This window comes from Artibeus jamaicensis, unplaced genomic scaffold, assembly GCF_021234435.1.
Source record: "Artibeus jamaicensis isolate MK-2021 breed Jamaican fruit bat unplaced genomic scaffold, CSHL_Jam_final contig_387, whole genome shotgun sequence".
Classification (NCBI taxonomy): Eukaryota; Metazoa; Chordata; class Mammalia; order Chiroptera; family Phyllostomidae; genus Artibeus; species Artibeus jamaicensis.
In genome coordinates, this window is record NW_026521812.1 from 33,073,869 (window position 1) to 33,096,425 (window position 22,557).

Below are 22,557 nucleotides of genomic sequence, written 5' to 3' on the forward strand. Positions count from 1 at the left end.
AGGGCTCTCTTCTGATATCAATATTGCAAGAAATCAATAGAAGTTCAGCAGATTGTATTGAAATATTTGTACAGCAGATGTAAACCAATTTTCTTTCTGTGTTTTCAGATTTTTTTCAGTTGTTACCTCACAAAATACACTATTTTAAGAAACCATCAGATTAAATCATTACTGAAATATACTGATTGTGCTTCTCTGTGACAAAATGATTAATGCAGGGCTGTTACATCAAAATTATTGGTTTAACCTCTGTATAGGCTGGCATAATCACAGTAAGGTGTTGTAAAAATGTCATCGACTTTAAGGAATCTTAGGAAAGTGAATATAAAAGGATAAATGCAGTTATATTACTGCTAAAGAGAAACAACATTAAAAGTGTATTTCAAATTTTGAGTCTTTGTTCCATTACACTGGTTTATAAAAATAAACAGAACTGTCTTATGTCCCCCCTTTATGATTCTGTATAAATGATTCAAAGATTCATAAGTAAAAACATAGATAGGTAAATAGATCTTTCAGGTAAACCTAAGTAAATCTGTATGGGAAAATTTTTGTTAGTTATATATATATTCTCTTATATACATTTTCAATCATCATGAACATGATTATATTAACTTTAATAGCTCACATTATAAACTTCAAAGGCATTCTAGTCCCTATGACCTTGGAAGCTCAAACATTAATCAACCACCTGCAACTATAAATAGCAGTGATAGAAATACATGTTTAAATGCATTTAAAAGGTGTAGCTTGTGTAAAAGCAAGCTATAAATCTCCAAGAAAAATATATGTAACATAGAAAGAAGCTCCCATGTGAAGCTGTATGTTTCCTGGACCCTTGGGCAAAGTGGCCTGGAGGTCTTTTTCCTTTTGAGTATCTGGAATGGAAAAATAAGCCATACATGTCCGGATGAGAGCCAGGTCAAGGTGGCACCAGTGGCTTCAGTTCTTCCAGCCCTTCTGAGAAAGGATGCTAAAAAGAGCTAAAATTGGTCCCACCTGAGGCTTGAACATCTACCTGAAGAAGTGGAAGAAAGGACCCAGTTGCACAAACAGAACCTAAATGAAACTGGTAAATAGATCAGTGAAGTAATTCACACAGGACTGAGGCTGAGAGTTATAAAGATAACTCTTTCTAATGTGAGGTCTTCATGAAGCAGGACAGGGGCTATAAAACTGCTAGATGATGAAGGGATCACTGTCACTCAAGATGAGATAAAAAGTACAGTTTTAAAGTCCAAGATGAAAAATACATGTGATAAAAGGAAGTCCCAAACTGAACAATTAAAAAAATTATTTTTGAAGCAATACAAATAATAGAGCAGTCTCAAAGTATTTAAAAGTGAATAGTTCTTTTTACACAATCCTGATGAAAACATATAATGGTACAATTACCTTGAAAAACTGGTTGTTCATAAGCTTAAGGAAGTTGAGCATCCATACCCCGGTGACCACAGAATTTCATTTTTGTATATTTATCCAAGGTAAGGGAAACTGTATATTACACCAACCTGTATAAGATTGTTCACAGATTTATTCATAGTAGTCCCAACCTGGAAAGAACTCATTTTAGGAGAATGCATAAGCACACTGTGGGTAACCTATACTATGAAATACTCCTGTTCAGGAAAAACAAACAAACATGAGAGCAAACTGAAGTAGATGGATATCAAAACAGTTTATTGAGCAAAAAAAAAAAGCCAGGAACAAAAGAGTACCTTATTTTTTAGACTATAAGACACACCCCCACCCCGAATTTGGGAAGAAAGGGGGGTGCATCTTATAGTCTGAATATAGCTTACCTAGCTAGTAAATGTAATTTAGATTTACAATGATGAAATATTATGTTATTTATGTTATTAAATATTTACCACATTTTTTGCTTCAAAAATTTTTTCCTATTTTCCTCCTCTAAAACCTAGGTGAGTCTTATGGTCTGGTGCATCTTATAGTCTTAAAAATATGGTGTATACTGTATAATTCCACTAATTTTTCCAAGAACAGACAACAGTAATCCATGAAGGCATAAATCAGAGCAGGGTAGTATCTAACTTGGATGTGAGGTAAAAAGAATTACAATGCAAGGAACACAGTGGAACTTACATGTGTGACAGAATTGTTATCTTGAGTGGACCAATGGTGATATGTATACATTTGTCAAAATTCCTGAGCTATGCAGTTACGTTTTGTCTGTTTTATTTGTACAAACTATGCTTCAATAAAGCTCTGTGATCACAAAAAGTTAGATGAAAAAGGATGTAAAAAATACCATAATGCAATAAAAAGAAATTACTAAACACATTAGGCAGATAAGACTCAAAAAAAATGATCTCACCAGAGTAAAATAAAACAAACAAGCAAAAGAATAAAAACAAAAAAAAAAACGGGGAAAAAGGGGGAGGGAAGAAGACAAAGAGGGGGGGGAAAGAGGGGGGAGGGGGGGGGAAGGGAAAAAAAATGTACTTGAAAAGTAACTAAATTTAAAAAAAAAAAAAAAGACTCAAAAAATATATATGTAGCAGAACAAACTTGAAGTCAGGGAAACCTCACTCCCCTCAAAGACTAGCTGAATATTAAAACAAACAACTCTTGACAGAGTTGATGCAATGAATTCTAAACCAGACCAATTTAAAAAGATTTAGTGAACTGGATTTTTCTAATAAAAAAACTGCCCCAGAATGTACCCCCAAAAGATAGAGATAAACAATATACAGATCATAGGAAGAAATAGGGAGAATTAGAATGAAGGAATAATCAGAATTTTCGGAAGCTGACAATGAGAGGATGGAAGCAACTACTTTTTAAAAAAATTTAATATATAATTTTTCCAGTTCTGTGGAAAGCTATGAATCCATGAATAGAAAGTGTACCATCAGGCTAAGCAGGATATAAAAAGCCCATACCTAGACCTACAATGTGAAATTGAAGTTTATCGCTTGAAAAGGGGAAGTGGTGACAAATAGTAAATGCACCTTAAGAGCAACTTTTAACAAAAATAAATAACAGATAATAATAAATCAGTATCCCCAAAACTATCAACCAAGAATTCAATACTTTCTTACTGTGTAACAGTGAAGATAAAACAGATATTTTCAAACATACAAAACCTTAAGTTTTATCTTCTACAGGTTTATCTTAATTCAGAGGGAATACATAAAAAGTAGCAATAATGTGTTAAAAATTTTAAAATTTTTATTGTAACCAACACGTCTGTGCTTCTTTATAATGTCTTTTTGTTGGCTAACTCTTAAGAGTTTTTTTCTCTATTGTGCTGATATTTTGTTAATATACTTGTTGTTGTGAATTTCTTTCTATATGTTCTGATTGACAGTTATTTTTCTTTCAAAAGTTTATTGTAATTATTTCACAGGATTTTGCATTTTATTATTATTATTGAGAAATCTGTTGCCATTTTAATAGTTCTTACTTTATCAGTGATACAGCATTTTTCCTATGGCTATTTTCAGGATCATGTCATTATTTCTGGTTTTCTATAATTTCACTATAATTTTTTAAATAGTTTAAAATTTAATTATAATTAACATTTTTTAGTTTATTAGTTCTAAACACTTGATAAATATGATTTAACATATTCGGGAAGGTTTACTGAGTTTTGGGCTTTATATGTTTCAAGAATTCAAAAAAATAAATGACATAGAGACTAAAACCACAGTTTTAAGGATCAATAAATCCAGGAGCTGGTTCTTTGAAAAGATAAACAAAATCAACAAGCCTTTAAGTAGACTCATCTAGAAAAAAAAAGAGAGGACCAAATAAACACAATCAGAAATAAAAGAGGAGAGATTACACCTGGTACCACTGAAATACAAAGGGTTGTAAGAAATTACTATGAAGAACTATTTGCCAGAAAATTTGAAAACTTAGGTGAAATGGACAAATTTCTAGAAAAATGTAATCTTCCAAAACTGAAGAAGAAGGTGAACACATGAATACACCAATAACAGGTGATGGAATTGAAGCAGTAATCAAAAAACTCCTGACACACAAAAGCCCTAGACCTGATGGTTTCACAGGCGAATTTTACAAAGCACTTAAGAATGAGCTAACCCCTATCCTTCACAGACTATTCTCAAAAATCCAAGAAGATGGAAGACTCTCAAACTCTTTTTATGAAGCCAGCATCATCCTAATCCCAAAACCAGATAAGGACATAACAAAGAAAGAAAACTTTAGGCCAATATCGCTGATGAATATAGATGCTAAAATCCTTAATATATTGGCAAACCACATGCAGCAATATGTTAAAAAGATCATACACCATGATCAGGTGGGATTCATCCCAAGGATGCAAGGATGGAACAATATCTGCAAATCATAAATGTAATATAACACATAAACAAAATGAGAGACAAAAATCACACAATCATAGCAATAGATGCAAAAAAAGCAGTGGATTAGGTACAGCACCCATTTATGATAAAAACACTCAGCAGCCCTGGCTGGTGTAGCTCAGTGGATTGAGCACGGGCCTGTGAACCAGACAATCGTGGTTCGATTCCCAGTCAGGGCACATGCCTGGGTTGCAGACCAGTTCCCTGCAGGCCAGTTCCCAGCAGGGGACGCACGAAAGGCAACCATACATTGATGTTTCTCTCCCTCTCTCCTTCCCTTCCCCTCTAAAGATAAATAAATAAAAAATATTAAAAAAATAATTGACTAAAACAAAAATTCTCATAACAATGTCATTAAAAAAACACTCAGAAAAGTGAGAATAGAGGGAGCATTCCTCAACATAATAAAGGCCATATATGAGAGACCTACAGCCCACATCATACTCAATGAGCAAAAACTTAGAGCTTTCCCAATAACATCAGGAACAAGACAAAGATGTCCACTTTCACCACTCTTATTCAACATAGAATTGGAAGTCCTAGCCACAGCAATCAGACACAAAAAAAGAAATAAAAGGCACCCAAATTAGAAAGGAGGAAGCAAAACTGTCATGGTTTGCAGATGACATGATAGTATACACGGAAAATCCTATAGACTCCACCAAAAAGCTATCTGACCTAATAAGTGGGTTTCACAAAACAGTGAGATACAAAGTCAATATACAGAAGTCAAAGGCATTTTTGTATACCAACAATAAAATATCAGAAACAGAAATCAGGAAAAAATCCCACTTGCTATAGCAACAAGAAAAATAAAGTACCCAGAAATAAACTTAACCAAGGATGTAAATGACTTGTACTCAGAAAACTATACAACACTGAAGAAAGAAATTAAGAAAGACACAAACAAATGGAAGCATGTACCATGTTCATGGATTGGAAGAATTAACATCATCAAAATGTCCATACTACCCAAAGCAATTTATAGAATCAATGCAATACCTATTAGAGTACCAATGACATATTTCACAGATATAGAAAAAATATCTCAAAGATTTATATGAAACCATAAATGACCCTGAATAGTAGCTGCAATTTTGAGAAAGAAGAACAAAGTAGGAGAGATCACAATACCCGATATCAAACTGTATTACAAGGCCACCGTAATCAAAATAGCCTGGTACTGGCATAAGAACAAACACATAGACTAATGGAACAGAATAGAGACTCCATAAATAGGCTCTGATTTCTATGGTCAATTGATATTTGACAAAGGGGGCAGAAGCATAAAACATAGTAAAAATAGCCTCTTCAACAAATGGTGTTGGGAGATCTGGACAGCTACATGCAGAAAAATGAAACTTGATCACCAACTTATACCATACACAAATAGAAATTCAAGGTGGACAAAAGACTTAAATATAAGTGTTGACATCATAAAGGTCCTAGAGGAAAACATAGACAGGGAAATCTCAGACATTCCACAGAGCAATATTTTCACTGATATGTCCCCTAGAGCAAGGGATATAAAGGATAGAATAAACAAATGGGACCTCATCAAATTAAAAAGCTTCTGAATGGTGAAAGAAAACAGTGTTAAAATAAAAAGAGAACCAACTATATGGGAAAATATATTTGGCAATGATACCTTAGACAAGGGTTTGATCTCCAAAATATGTAAAGAACTCACATGACTCCACTTCATTAAGACAAACAATCCAATTAAAAAATAGGCAAAGTAACTGAACAAACACTTCTCTGAGGAGGACATACAGAGGGCCCAGAGACATATAAAAAGATTTTAAGCATCACTAGCTGTCAGAGAGATGCAAAGTAAAACCACAATGAGATACCACTTTACCCCAGTCAGAATGGCCATCATAAACAAATCAACAAAAAAGTGTTAGAGAGGATTTGGAGAAAAGAGGACCCCAGAGCACTGTTGGTGGGAATGCAGACTGGTGCAGCCACTGTGGAAAACAGCATGGAATTTCCTCAGAAAACTAAAAATAAAACTACCTTTTGACCCAGCAATTCCACTGCTGGGATTATATCCTACGAACCCCGAAACACCAATCCAAAAGAACCTATGCATCCCTATGTTCATAGCAGCACAATTTACAATAGCCAATTGTTAGAAGTAATTTAAGTGCCCATCAGCAAATGAGTGTATCAAAATACCATGGTACATTCATAAAATGGAATATTACACAGCAGAAAAAAGAAGAAAGAAAGAAAGAAAGAAAGAAAGAAAGAAAGAAAGAAAGAAAGAAAGAAAGAAAGAAAGAAAGAAAGAAAGAAAGAAAGAAAGAAAGAAACTCCTACCCTTTGCGACAGCATGAATGGAACTGGAGAGCATTAACCTAGGTGAAATAAGCCAGAGGGACAAATACCATATGATCTCACATTTAAGTGGAACCTAATGAACAAAACAAATAAGCAAGAAAAATATAACTAGAGACATTGAAATTAAGAACATTTTGAGAGTAACCAGAGGGGAGGTGGGAGGCGATAATGGGGGGGGAGGGTTTTCAACAACTATAAAGGACACATGGACAAAACCAAGGAAGGGGTGGAAGCAGGGGAGGGAGGTGGAGATGGCTGGGGTAAGGGGGGAGTGGTGAGTGGAAAATGCAGACAACTGTAATTGAACAACAATAAAATAATTTTTTAAAAATTCCAAAAAATATTCTTCAGTAGGTCGAATCATATGCCTTCAAAATTCATGTCCACTTGGAACCTCAGAACATAAGGAGCATTAGAAATTGTAAATATAATTAGTTAAGACTTGAGATGAAAGCATCCAGAATTTAAGGTAGATCCTAAAGTACTGGTGACCTTGTAAGAAAGGAAGAGGACACAGAGAGACACACAGAAAAGCAGGCCATGTGAAGAGAGAGGCAGAAATTGGAGTTATGCTCTGGCCGGTAAACATGGGAAGAAACCAGAAGCTATAAGAGAAAAGGAAGGATCCTCTCCTGCAGTATTGGAGTAAGAGTGTGGCAGCTGGTACCTTGGCTTTGGACTTAGACCCTCCAGAATTGTGAGGGAATAAATTTCTCTTACTTTAAAGCCACCAAGTTTGTGGTGGTGATTGTTTAGTGGCCTACGTGGCTATGAAAGGACCAGGTGCCAAAAAAATCAATTAAGGGCTTTTATTCTAGTGGAAATGCTGCAATCAGGCAAGCTGAGTCCAAGAGACAGACTGCAACAGCAATGGAAAGGATAGAAAGGTTTTTAAGAGTGTGTAGCAGACCCTTGGGGAGGGTGAGTTACCCTGCTGATCTAGGTGTTGCAAGACAATGTCCTCTGATCAGAGATGGCTGATTTGTGAATAGAAAGTCTGGGAGACTTGTGAGCCTTGCCTCTGGGAAAAACCCTAGGGAGAGGGGAGGGGCAGTGAGGATTCAACCTGCTTCAAGCTGGATGCTCAAGGCTATGCTTCAATTGCTTTGGATAGTAGGGAATCTTATGGTTGGGTACTTAGCCAGTGACTCGTATCTTCTTTGTTCCAAGCCATGCCCTAGGTCCTCCAAGTCCCAGTACATTCTAAAAGTAAGTAATTAATTGCCTGGTAATTAATACATATTGCAATAATAGTTTTTAAATATTATTAATCCTACAGAGATGGGTTTTAATGATGTTTTTAAGTGTTTCCATTCTATTATATCAATATTTTAATGCCTAAGCTTTTCTATCATTTTATCTCCCCTACCTCATTGTTATACTTCAAATTAACCTTTTAATTTATTCATCCTCTATTTAACCAACCCTCTGTTCATTTTTTTAAAAATTCAGTTACTTTTTATGGATGTTTCATTTTTGTAAATATCTGTCATTTATTGCTTATGGGCATATTCTTTATTTCTTTAAACCTTTTATTCATAGATGCTCTGTAGTCCATAGTTAAAATTCTTCAGTCTTTAGATATCTAATTCCGTTATCGATTAATCTTTTCTATTCTGACCTTTGGTCAGAGCAACTTTCTTTGTCCCGTGCTTAGTTTGTTTTGATCATTAGCCCTTTTCTTGATCTTAATCTGTTGGAAATCAATGTGCTTAGAAGTAAGTTCCCCCGAGAATATTTTCTTCTGGTGGTTTACAAGGGTCCCTATTGTCTGGTGTGACTTTAGCCCCTTTTTAGGATCTTTGTTTAGTGTGAAAGTTTCAGGCTCACTTCCCCAAAGGTAGCCTTTATCAGGGCCCAGTGTGCAGGTGACACTGCTGTTATCTCAATCTGCTCTCGCCTCAACCAGGCACCTCCTGCCGGCAGACTACTTTAAAAGCATATTATATGCCCCTTAACAGAGATTGTTATGCACCCTGAGATGGCTAGAAACCCTCCCTAGCTCAGTTGTTATTATGTATAACTGCATAACCAAGTATAGGATAGGCCCCAGGAATATATGAAATGTTTTACATTAGAAAACCTTGAATATGATTTACAGTGTTAATAGAATAAATAAGCAAAAACAGATGTGATCGAGTACAAAGAAGAAAGAATATTATTTGGTAAAATGCAATAATTGTGCATTGTGAAATAGTTAACAAAGACTATGAGAGAATTTTTTAGTCATCTAATAGTGATTACTCCAAACTATAGAAAATTTCAGTTTGATTGTTAGAACACTGGGTGTGTTTCATTGATGCGTTTCATTTAACAATAGATGTGAGTCAGTGTAGGAGACAGCATTCTAAGATAATTCACATAACCCTCAGTCTTACATAATCCCCTCTCCTTTGATTGTGGTGGAACCCATGGCTATAAGATTTCACACCCATGATTATGTTAATGTGTGTAGCAAATAGGAGAATATCCTTTGTGGACCTGACCTAACCAGGAGGCTCCTACATAAACAGAGTTTTCACATGCAGGTTGCAGAAGAGGACATAGTAATGTACTCTGATAGGCCTTAACAAAATCAAACATCCATGTTGTGAACTGCCTATAATGGCCACATGGCAAGGAACTGCAGGTAACCTCTAAAAGCTGAGGCAATAGCTTTTGTACCAAACAATAGCTGGTACGAAACTAAGGACCTCATTCTTACAATCACAAAGGAATGAATGCTGCCATAACTGGTCAGCTTGGGTGTGTACCCTTGGCCCACAACCTGGTAAGAAGCTGAGCAGGGAGTCTAGTCATGAGCTCAGACATCAGACCTGCAGAAACTGTGAGATAATAAATTTGTGCTGTTTAAGTCACAAATTTTGTGATAGTTATACAGCAATATATAATTAATAAAGTCAGAGTTGTTTAAGTATATCTGCTGTTCCAACATAGTCTATTTCTTGCTGTAATTGAGATTCTAGCCTGGGACTCCTAAGTAACACTTTCTGTGATGACAGAAATGTTTTGTTCTGTTTGGTAATATTTAATAGCCAGTTGCCAGATGTGACTGCAGAACACTTAAAATGTCACTACAGTAATTGAAAAAGCTAGTAGCTAATTTTATTTAAATTTAACTTACAAATTTAAGTAGCTGTACATTGCTGGTGGTTACTGTAGTAAATAGTACAATTCTAGCCAGAGCAATAAGTAAATAAAAATTAGCCAAACTCATAATTCTTATAAGGTCACACATTCTTATAACAACAGGACTGCTTACATGGACAATCAGGAAGAACCAAAATGCAAACTATTGCAACTCCTCAGAGAGTTGTACAATTTGATATATATCAGATAGAATTAAAAAACTTTCAAAATATCAATGGTGTTTCTTTTAGGCAGTAAAAACCATAGAAAAATGAGTTCTTAAAAAACAATAAAAATAGCAACTAAAATTATAATCCATAATTACACCTAGATGACTATAATAGGTATCTTTTAAATAGAATATTGTAAAATGTTTTTAAAGAATATAATATTAAGACTAAATAAAGTCTTACTAGAATATATGGTGAATATATTCTCTCATGAATAAGAAGCCTCAATACCATAAATATGTCAGATCTCCCAAAATAGTCCGTAAATTTACCATAATTCAATCAAAACCCAGAAAAGTTTAAGTAAATATTAAGAAGTGATATTTAACCAATAATTATTATGTTATAAAAATTAAAATATTATGGTGTTAGTGCAAGGGTAAATATATCAATGGGAGAAAAAAAATCACCCATAGATAAAAATTTCTGTATTATAGAGGTAGCACTAAAAGTAAGTGGAAAAAATACTGACAGCTTAATAAATGAATAATTGATTACCCATGTTGAAAAGCAGAAAATTATGCCCCTAATTCATACACCATACCATAAATAATTTTCTATTTAACTATTAAACGTTAGAAGTAAATTTAAAATAAAAATAAATAAATAAACAAAAACCAGAAACACTATTACTTCATTGCAAGGAGGAATTCCTCAGACAAGGCACAAAAAGTACAAACCCTACAAGAGCAGATGGATAAACTAGACATTAAAATTGAAAACTTCTGCATGCCCTAAGATACTATAACAAAGTCAATGACAGTGAATGCGAATGAACAGAACTTACAAATATTTACATGGGTAACCAAAAATACTGAGTTTAGATAAGCACTCTGTAGAAATGAGACATTTAGATACATTTTAAAGACCATAATCTAATCACTATTTTATAGAATCACACAGTTTCAACAAAGATATAAGAACACAGATGATAAACATGAACCAACTTTAATGCCTGCCATTGATCATGGGGAGAAATGAATGGAATAAAAGGGGTTCAAAAGCATCTGTATTGTTTTATTTCTTTAAAAAAGAAGTAGATAAATACATATGGCAAAGCTATTCATTTGTTAAGTCCATATGCTTGAAACAAGTGGTAATATGAAAAATTCAGCATGCTGTCTTGTCCCAGCTATCTCCCTAGTCAATAACATATTTTTCCTTGTTTCCTCCAGTCATGACATTGATTGACTGCTTGGGATTTTCAATCTAGTACCCTTTATTTATATTGCCTTCTCAATTTTCACATGTAAATCTGTTCTCCCAGACTACGTGTGATCATCGTACTCCTTTCCCATAGGCTACACTAGATCTTCAACTAATGCTAGAATATCTAGAAGAGTTTTCGAGACGTTCTTCTGCCTTCAGCCATTTCTATTACAATTCAGGCTACATGTGGCTCCAAGAATGATTTTTCTTAGATAACATGCCTACCTCCAGTTATTTGAAGAAATTTTTGGTACCTCACTTTGCCTGTGGTGTTGAATTCAAAGTCAATTGTTTAGTCTATGATTTTATACATCTCAAATTTAAATGAAATACATAATTTGCCTTTTACTTTCTAATTAATTTTCTCACATGGATTTCTCTACCATTCTTTTCTGCCAGATTGTGCTTATTATTCCTTAAAGTACTAATCAAAAAGAATTTTACTCTAATTTAGCCTGTTTTGTGTTTCACCTACTCAATGCATATTTATTTATTAGTTACCTAATAAGCATTAACAGTGGAGCCATAAAATCCATAGGAAAGACATAATCATTGTCCTTAATACAAAACATGCTGTTATTACATCTGAAGTACTTGCTTCCTATTAACAGTGTTCTACTGACTCATGTGTATCTCAGCTCCCAAATCAGATTGTTAGTACTTTGAGATTGCAAGCAGGTTTTTCTACCCTTTCCTCTAACTCCCCATCCTGCTATCTACTTGTTCAAAGTAGATATAATTAGCAAATAATTGCTGATTGACTTAAGCAAATCTAATTTACCTCCTTCTGCCTGCCACAGTACATGTGTCCTGGAAAGTATGTGTCCAGAAATTAATCTACTGAACTATGACTTGTGTTCAACCTCAGACTATCTCAGACTGCTTCTGGGCATCTAACTACCTAGAATTTGTTAAATTTGAAACAGGTTGTAATTTTAAAAATTTAATGCTGTCTTGTCCCAGGTATGTCCCTGGTCAATAACATATCTTTTCTTGACTCCTCCAATTACAATACCAGTTGACTGCTTGGGATCTCTGGTTTAGTACTGTTTAATCTACTCACTTTTCCCTTCATTCTCATATGTAAATTAACTGGTTCCAAAACACCCACTTCCTGTGGGAGAATATATTTTACATGGACTAGATGTATCTATAAATCTTACTCTCAAGAATATCTGTCTCTTAGGTCCACATCTTAGAGTGCCATCCTCATGAAAGTCTGTTTGAACTCTTGGATTTTGCCTTAACCTGCATCCTAAATAGTCACCAAGCTCTTCTGTTTGTACTCAGAAAAAAATGCTAACATGGCCTCAGGAAACAAAAATGTCTGTGCTTCCCTGTTAAATTTGATTCATTATCTTCAGAGCCCATTTCATTTCACTACTGACTAACCGTAAAAAAAAGAAAAAAAGAAAAACCGCACTTGCTCAGCAGGGCCTAAATGTTTTCAAACTCATTGCACAAAGTAGAGGACACAGACAGGAGGTGCAGCTCTGGGCGGCAGCTGCAGAGCCGGCATCTGGGCTCCGAGATTATCACCTCATGTGAATCACACCAGAGAAAGAGCAGAATCACTGAATGCTGGGAGCCTCAGACACCTCCATCTGTTTTTCAGACTGTACTGTGTTTATCAGGCTTGCAATTTGTGACATCTGGCAGCTTTTCTCATACTTGGTGTATCTGTGAGAGGAGAAAAAGAAAAAGACAATCAATAGAAAAGCCTTCCTGGCCAGCAGCTGGAAGATATTTGTGATTAAATTGCTGTATGTTTAAAGTCTTAAAATTTTGTCTGTATGACTGAAGGGCAAGAACTTGAAGGTGAAATGTTCGCAAATAAATGGATTTGTTCATTACTTCTATGGTGTATAAATGTGCCAAGTTGCTGTTACTATCATATTTTAAGGCACTCACATATATAGTTTTTTAAATACATCGATTAATGTCACACATCTTTTACAAATAGGTTAAGGTAAATATGAATAAAATTCCTGTGAAGATATTCTCTTAAAAGGTCCCCATAAACTAGTACATATTTAGGTAAAACTTCAGTAGTTTCTGTCAATTTAAATCCTCTTTTAGAAACCACTTATTTTCTATTATTTTTAGACCAATCTGCAATTGACCTTACGATGTGATAGTGCTGATGGAAGCTTAATACCAAATTTAGCTCAAAGAAGTCAATTTTTTCAGATTTTAAATATAAACAAAAAGTGTAAGAAGTAGGGGCCATCAAAAAAATTTTCACAATTATCAAAGGATAAGGGAGAACCAACTTGCATTGAATATGTGGTTAAAATAAGAGCAATTTTTCATAGACACATAAAAAATTAGAACTGAAGAGTCTATGTGGACTAAGGCTCTGCTAGCTTCCTTGTTTGCCCTTGGATGTCTCTTCTTGGTGAGTTTCACACTGGATTTGCATGGGCATGCAAGAGGAAGATCATTTTGCTTGGGGAAATTGTCATAGCTGTTTTCATGCCAGAGTATTGAAAATGACATTCATAGTAGAGGAACCTCAGATCAGATAGAGTAACCAAGAGAAGGTCAAAAGCCACAAAGACTGACATAGAAAAATATTGAAGCGGAGAATAATAACAAAGTGCCAGTTATTGAGATGGTTTTAAACTGAAAGGGAGGCACATTCAAGCAAGATGCTTGGACATTATCAGGTGGTGGTTAAAAAAGAATATTGTAAAATTTATAATCCACAAAGTTTATATTTTGATCATTGTTAATATTTATTTATCATTTTAACATTTACTTTCTTCATGTTAGTTGACTTGGCCTTTTTAAAGTTACTTTTCTGAAATAAGCCAGGCAGTGAAAGACAAATATCATATGATCTCACCTTTAACAGGAACCTAAACAACAAACCAAACAAACGAGCAAAATATAACCAAAGACACTGAAATAGAGAACAGGCTCACAGGGACCGGGGGGAGAGAGGAGGGAATTTTGGAGGAAAAGGGGAATAAGGGTTTACAGGAACAAGTATAAAGGACACATGGAAAAAAAACTAAGTGGGGTGGAAAGGGGAGGGAGGTGGGGAGCACTGTGGGGGTGGGCTGGGATGGGAGTAAAAGACAGAAAACTGTACTTGAACAATGATTAAAATAAATACTTTTTTAATTTCAAAAAATAAAGTTACTATTCTGTTTTTTTCTTTTTCTCATCCTTGTAACACATAGCATGTTTGTTATTTTGTTTATAATAAGAAATACTAAATAAAGTCAGAGTATGTGACTGAAATACTCTACCACTGTCTTTGACTCTACATCAAGTTGGATGGGCAGCAACAGACGGTCTTCAGGGCTCTGAAGAGGTTCGCTGGGAGAAATGTTGATGGCACCAGACTCACTGCCTAACTTACGTCCTGAGGTGCACTCTTTCAGGGTCCCAAGATCTACTTTTTGACTCAGGAGGACATGTCACTCACTGAATTCCGTTTTATCTTGTGTCCCCAAACCTAGCATATATGTAAATGCACGCCCTCAAACAGAGAGAAAGAGCTGCATGAGAAACACTTTTCCTGATCTGAAGACAACTAAGGTTTGGAAAAGGCAGGAGCAATGGACTATTTTGTTTTGTTTGTCTGTTTCATTTTCTCCTGTCCCAGCCCCTAGAAGGCAGTACTGGGGTCGCATGGTGGCAGCTATACAAGGATGACAGTGGCAGCCAGGCTGTAGTCTACAATCTGGGAGAGGAAAACCCTATGATGAAAGACACTGTCATTTTACAAAAATGAAGTGAATCCTCATTGTTTCTTTCCTCCCACTCTTTTGAATGCACACACTGTTTTTGAAGAGACTGGAAGAGCAGGAAACTAGGTTTCTGACCAGAGAGCAAGGTGGGGAGGCTTCAGGGAGGGGAAAGTGTTGGGGGCAGATCACAGAGAGAAGGGAGATTGACAGCAATCCCATCAGTGTGTTTCAACTGCTGGGCTCACCTCCAAACTGCGCAGGCATAGACCTCACCTTTAACTGCATACCGATGGTTTGGGGGACTGAGCTAAGGGTAAATGTTTACCCATTCCAGGGCTGACCACTGGGTGACGCAAATGTGAGGCTGATCCAAATAGCTCAGCAAATGCTTTGAAACTGAACAGGCACTGCAATAAGAATTCACGGAAAGCAAGTTGAAGCCTGTGGCCTGAACCTAATCTGGTCAATTGCCTAGTTAAAAAAAATTAAAAATCAATATCCTATTTAGGATTTAAGTAAGACTAGATATCATAACATAATATTAAAAGTGTCCACCTGTTAATTCCAATTTAGCCTGCAAAGAACCAGGAAAATTCAAATCACAAAGGGCAATACAGGGCAAGGTGACTCAGATGCTGAGATTATCAAAGGCCATATATTAGCTTTAACAGACATGTTCCGCCCAGCTAACAAATGACAGAACCATTTGACTGACCTGTACTCAGTTCGTGTCTGTATACACTATATCAATTATCTTCAATATTCCCAGTTCAAAAGGGCAGATTCAATGTGAAAAGTTGAGCATGGAACTAATGCTTAAACTGTATGTCTGCTAGAGTAAGGCTGAGTAACTAAGGAAAATGCATTTGTGGTAGTCATGTAGGCTCTAAGTACTTTTTAAATATTTTCTTGTTATAAATACTTTTTGATACAGAGGTTTTATATTCTCTCAGTTATTGGGACTTTGCAAACAAAGAGAATTGACTTATAGATTTACAGATTAATCAAGTAGAGTGTACAAATTTATTTGAAATAACATTTTGTTTAATAGGAATGGTTGTCTGTGTTTTTCCTTAAAGCAAGGGCTGGCAAACTATCACACATGGACCAGATCTGGCTAGTGGTTCATTTTTATGCAGTCTGAGAGCTAATAATTCTTTCCACATTTAAAGAATTGTTAGAAGATAAATAAAAAGAAGGAAGAAAGTGTGCAGGTGGAAAAAGAAGAGAGAAGTCACAACAGAGACTGTATGCGACCCAGAAACTATAAACTGTTTTATGTTTGGCACTTTACAGGAAACATTTACCTACCGTTGGCCTAAAAAAAAGGAAAGGAAAAAGAAACACAGTAATAAGGATCATTTTTCTATGTTTTGTATATTTTTTCTAGTATCATCAGTTCGTATCACGATAGAAAACTTAATAAGAATATGACCTACAGTGAACATTCTAATATACTATAGTGAATGTGGTATATTAACAGGTTAATAAACTGTTGCCTATCTCCCTAATTATAGTAAAAATAAGTTAGCTCCTTGGTTAGCTCCTGTGGTAGATAATTAATCACCAAATTATCACCACCCACTCACAGCTGCCCCCTACTCATAGGAAAAGTATAATTACATGCCCCAGTGATGCGGGGATTGCCATGTGACTTGTTTTCAGAAAAGGAAAGTGAACACATGTAACCGATGCCACATCTTATCAGAAGCTGTTAGAAGTATTGGTCGGAATGGAGATAGGTACAGCCACTGTGGAAAGCAGTACGAAGTTACTGCAAATTATTAACCTGGAACTTCCTTATGACCCAACAATTCTGCTTCTGGGAATTGATGCCAAGAAACCTGAAACACTAATTCAAAAAAATATAAGCACCCCTATAGTCAATGTAGTATTATTTACAACAGCCAAGATTTGCAAGCAACCCAAGTGTTCATCAGCAAAGTAGTGGATAAAAAAGCAGTGTTACATTTACACAATGGGATACTACTCTGCCATAAAGAAGAAAGAAATCCGCCTTCTTTTTAATAGCACTGATGGACTGAAGAGTATTATGCTAAGTGAAATAAGCCAGTCAGACAAAGACAAATACCATGTGATTTCACTTGTATGTGAAATCTGATGAACAAAATTAACTAACAAACAAAACAGAAACAGACTCATGGTTGTAAAAAGGGAGGGGGCTGAAAAAGATAAAGGGGTAAAGAAAAAAACCTTATAGACAGACAACAGTATGGGTATTACCAGAGGCAAATGGGGGTGGGGAGAGGTAGGAAAGGGTGAAAGGGGGATAAATGGTGATGGAAGAAGACATGACTTGGGGTGGTGAACACACAATATAATACACAGATGATGTCACAGAATTGTACACCTTAAAGTGACATAAATTTATTAACCAATGTAACCTTAATAAGTTTAATTAAAAAGTATTGCACGTTTTGGTCGGTCACCTTGAACTTCTGCTTTCTGCCATCACAAGAGAACGTTGTAGTAGTGGTTGATCTTTCAACCTGGCTCATGGAAGAAGAAACATGAGGGAAAAAACCAAGCACCATAAGACTCAGTGGTGGCCAGCCAAACCCAGCAAAGCCCAGAGAAGCTGAAGCCACCCTTCACCATTTGTGTAAGATGAGTGAGAACTAAATGGTATTGTCAGTCTTTGAGATTTTAGGATTGTCTTATGTTGAAGGAATAGTTACTTGAAATTCTTCTATAAAACAAGAGTCAGAAGGCTCAAATGGACTGATACTTAGTATGTATGGGTCATTGAAAATCATAATGAATTCTCAAGTACGTGGTTTTTTAACCTAAATAAGGAGAGTATGAAACTTATATTTACAGGGCAGTTTTTATATTTTCATTCATTCCGTTGCGTAGAATTGTGATACTTCGTACTGTGGTGCCCTTTTGTGCTTGTCAAGAACTATTTTAGCTCCCTAGTGGTGGATATATGATGCTACTAGAGTAAAATGTACCTACCTTATGCTTCAGAAAACTAATGTATCACTGTGACAACTTTATTCTCTATTAAAAATGAATCATCCTTAAATCAGAATCTCTTCACATTGGAAGTTAGTTTCTTACCCTTAATATTAATTAGCTTTGTAGAACTATGACTAGAAATCGAATAGCACAAAAACTAGTAAGAAACAAATTAATTCAGAAAAAGATTAATAATTTATAGTGAACAACACTAAGCATAAAATGTGTTCAGCTCAATAAAGAGGAATGTGAAATCCAAAATAAAGCTGTAATTAAAGCTAGTTTATTCTAAAAAAATAAACATATATGGAAGAAAACTGGTTTTAAAAAATTAGATCCTCCAGTAATTGCTTCTGTAGCTTATTTGAAGTCACGGAATTAAAAAAAAGTAAAGTATGCAATTTGGGGGTCCAGATATGGTCATGTATGTGGTGGGTTCCCTCCAAAACTGAATTATCTTCTGGAGGGTGGACCCTTTGTAGTTGGTGCTGGGTTAGTGCTCTATATCAGTGTACCAGCTGGCGTCATTGTGAGAGGCTGTGTTTAGCTTCAGTGATTTTTTTAAGACTCTTTCAATATATTTGCCCACTTCATGATGGGTCATTTATGACCCATAAATGGGTCATTTAGAAGTGCACCTGCCCATAAAGCACTGAGTGTTCAGCAGTTTTTGACCAAACATGGTAGGACTTCAATGTCCCACCCTCCCTATTCATCTAATCTCTCCTGAAAGACAATTTTTGTTGTTTTTCCAGATGAAAAGAGTAAAATAGGAGAAGTGAAACAAAAAGTGGCAGAAGCACTAAAAGGCATCAACATTGATGAATTCAAAAACTGTTCTGAACACTGAAAAAAACATCTCCATAGGTGCATCTCATCAAATGGAGAGTACTTTGAAGGTAACTGAAGTTTAAACATTTAAGAATAAATACACAAATTTTTGAAAGTTAATTCCAGCTTCATGGGGGTTCTCCCTCATATCTGTCCCCCTGACTTCCACCAACACCTAACCTAATAATAAGATTTGATAGTTGTCATGTGTTCATTACATAAATGTATCACATGCCTCATTGCTCAGAGTGAGCTTTTCTGAGTAGCCAGTTCACAGCTTTGGACATGAGGAGATCACTCACAGGGCACACAGTTTTCAGGTGGGATTGAGGTGCCTGACAGCAGCTAAGAAGACAGTGGACTGGGACCTTCAGAAGAATAAAGGGAACAATATAAACAAATGTGGAATTTTTATTAATTTACCTTGGCACAAACCTTCAAAGACATAATCTCTTTAGTTGCTGAAGTGCTGTTATAACTTTGTGAGTATGTATGTGTTCTGTTCTGAGCTTGGCACACTGTCCCAGCAGGACACTGGGCTGAGAAAACCTCTCACAACAGTTCTCTGGCATTGATCCTGGGATACCTCTTGGGAAAGAATTCATTTTTAAATGGAGAGCAGAAAGCCACATACATTATTTCCAAGAATCTAACCTGTTGTTAAGGGGACAGTATACCGAAGGTGAGTGGGTGCTGATCACTTGCTCTTTTCTGGGAATGCTCTCTGCCATCAGAAGCAAGCAAGAGTTGCTAAATCAGAAGGTGCATGTGATGGCAATGACCACATTTTCCAATACGTGAACCAAAGAATTGGATAAAGCTGGTCTGGAGGGAGCATCAGGGAAAAACAAAAAGAGGGGCAGCACAGTAGAGCAAAGGCCAGGATTAGAGTAGGAATTCCCAAGGGGACTGAGTCCTTTTCCAGAATCTGTAATACCCATTATTATAAGAAATACAGAATGAATTTCAGTTGCACAAGTAATACCATGAGAGGGCGATGTGAAATGTACACATTTTCTGACATTAAGATTTTCCTCGACTTTCATTCATTTATTTCTCCAATAAATGCAACACCTGCTATTTTCCTAGCATTGAAATGAGCACTGATGATACAGCAGTACACAAATAAATACAGTGTTTACTTTTATGGTATTCCCAATCTGGTGAGGCAGACAAGCATTTAAGAAATAATCATACCATGAATAAAAGACAATTACAAATTATAAAGTACTTATTTGGTAAAGTCACAGGTATTGGGAACATATCTGATATGACAATTGGATTAAAGTGATACTTTCTTGAATATGTGTTGTGATGTTAAATTGAGATTTGATTATGAGTAGAAAATGCAGAGACAGAAGTATTGTAAGTAAAGAGAACAGTTCGAGTCAAGGCTTTAAAGTGAGAGGGAGTGAAGTCCTTGGACTTCGGAAGGCCAGTGAGCCTGGAACATCATGACTGGGGTCAGAGTAGTGTGAGATCCAGTTGGATAGTCAATTAAAACTGTGTTTCTTATATGAAAGTTGAGGATCTTAAAAGTCCTCATCACAAGAAGAAAGATTTTATTATGTGTGGTGATGGATGTTATGTTGTACACCTGAAACTAGTAAAATGTTATATGTAAATTATATCTTAATAAAAAAGAGAGAGAGAAATTCAGTCAGGGGTCATGTTCTGCAAAATAAAAATAATCAAATGAAAATTCTATTTTAATTTTAATATTAAATTGCAGACAGGTTTTAAGCCTGGCTTACTAAGTACTGAATGAGCTATTTTTCTGTGACATAAAGGAGTCCTGATATGCAATCCTAGGTGTGGGTAAAGCAGTGTAAATCATCCTGAGCAGGAGACAATAGAGAATTGCAAAAAAAAAAACAAAAACAAGGATACCACATTAGATGGTTCAGGCAGTAGCTGACCCAAGAACCTCTAGGCACATGTTTATTATGATCATCAGTGGTACTGGACATGCAGTGCAGCAACCTGTGGTTTCTTGGCCCTGTTTGTATCACTTAGGCACCAGTCAGCAGCTTCCATGGCCCAGCAGAGAGTCCTGAGTTACAGAACATGTAATACTGCTTCATGACCACTGTGAGAACACCCAGAACTGGGGGAATTCAGAGAGTATTACAATTCTGCAGAATTTGTGCATGTGGTGCAGAGGAATGTTATTCTATGATTTTTAACATGAGCCACTTTTTCTTACAAGAAGGAATGATGATATAATGAAATATCCTTGAATTAACACCAATGTATTAAAGATTCTTATACAAATAAATTTAACTACTTATAGTATCAACCTGATACTCCTCACATAAAGTAGCTTAAAACTAAACAAGAAAAAAACTTACAAAAGCTCCAGAACCATTTTTCTCTCTCTCTCTACCCACCTCATCCTAATTTATGTAGTAGCATGATAGCCAGAGGTTCTGATATTCCCACATACTTATTGCTGAATATTTCTAAGCTTGAGAAATGGAGAACAGGTAGACATTGATCATTTGTCCACCACAAGTCAAGGAGTAGGCTGACGATCAGGACCAAACAGAATTTCTGTGGAGTAAGCATAGGTTTCACAACATATCTACACAAACCAAAGATATTATCCTGATATAGAAATAAACAATAAAATTCTTTTGTGTTTTATCCTGAATTAATAAAGTTTAACATCCTGGGTGCACAGTACGTAAAGAGTTTTTTTTTAAAAGAAATTGTCTTTATTAATAATACTTCTGCCTAAAGAGGTAAATAGTAAAAGCACTGAGCTATGCATCAGTAACATCAAATGAATAATCTATTAATACATAGTATATTTTAATTCCTGTAAAATGTATAATCTATGATTTCAATTTCAAGAAGATTATAAGGTTTTAATATTAGAGATTTAGTCAAAAGTGAGAAGTCATTTCCCAAACAATTGAAAAAGAATTACTGAGAGAACAAAATTACTTTACCTCCTTTATTAATGCACTTGATTTTTCTTATTCTTCATAAAACATAATAAAAATGAAAAAAAATTGTAGCCATATACTAAATACAGTATAGTGGTGTAATTGAAGATCAATCTTGCTCTTACTAGTGACACATGGCTTTCTCAAACAGTATGAACTTTAGCCATTTTATTAGCATTAAAGTTTCAAATTTAAATGACCATCAAGAATTTGACCTCAGATAAAGTAATCTAGTCTGAAAGATTATATTTATAAGATTTATCTGTATATTTATAGTATAACTTTTTCCATAAAATTATTAATCTAAGTTTGTTGTATATTTTATTGTTCTTTTTCCAAGGTGAGTTTTTATTCTGAATTTTATGCTTCATATATCAATACTTCAACAGTCATTAGTATCCTTCAAGCAATTGTCAGAGTAAATGAGATCAAAGAAAAATCTATTACATTCCTTAGTAATTATTACTACATCTAGTATTTTAATGATAAAATAAAGCTTTCTTTTTACACCATCAATATTTTTTCTAATCTCTAGAATCTCAAACATGAAAATAGCTTATCTAAACATCTTTCTCTACTATTAATTGATTGATTGATCACTTGCTATGCCAGAGTTATGTTGAGAATTTTAATGGAAAAAAAATACTACATGCTATGTCAATCATTATAGTTATGAGCATGGCCTATAGATTTTTAGAATTCTTGAGTGACCTCAATCTTTAAAAGGTGCTAACCTCATCCTTAACAACTGACAGACTCTTACATGCTAAATTTTGCATTCAGACATATGGGTACCCTCACTTCTCTGTTCAAGCCATAGATGATC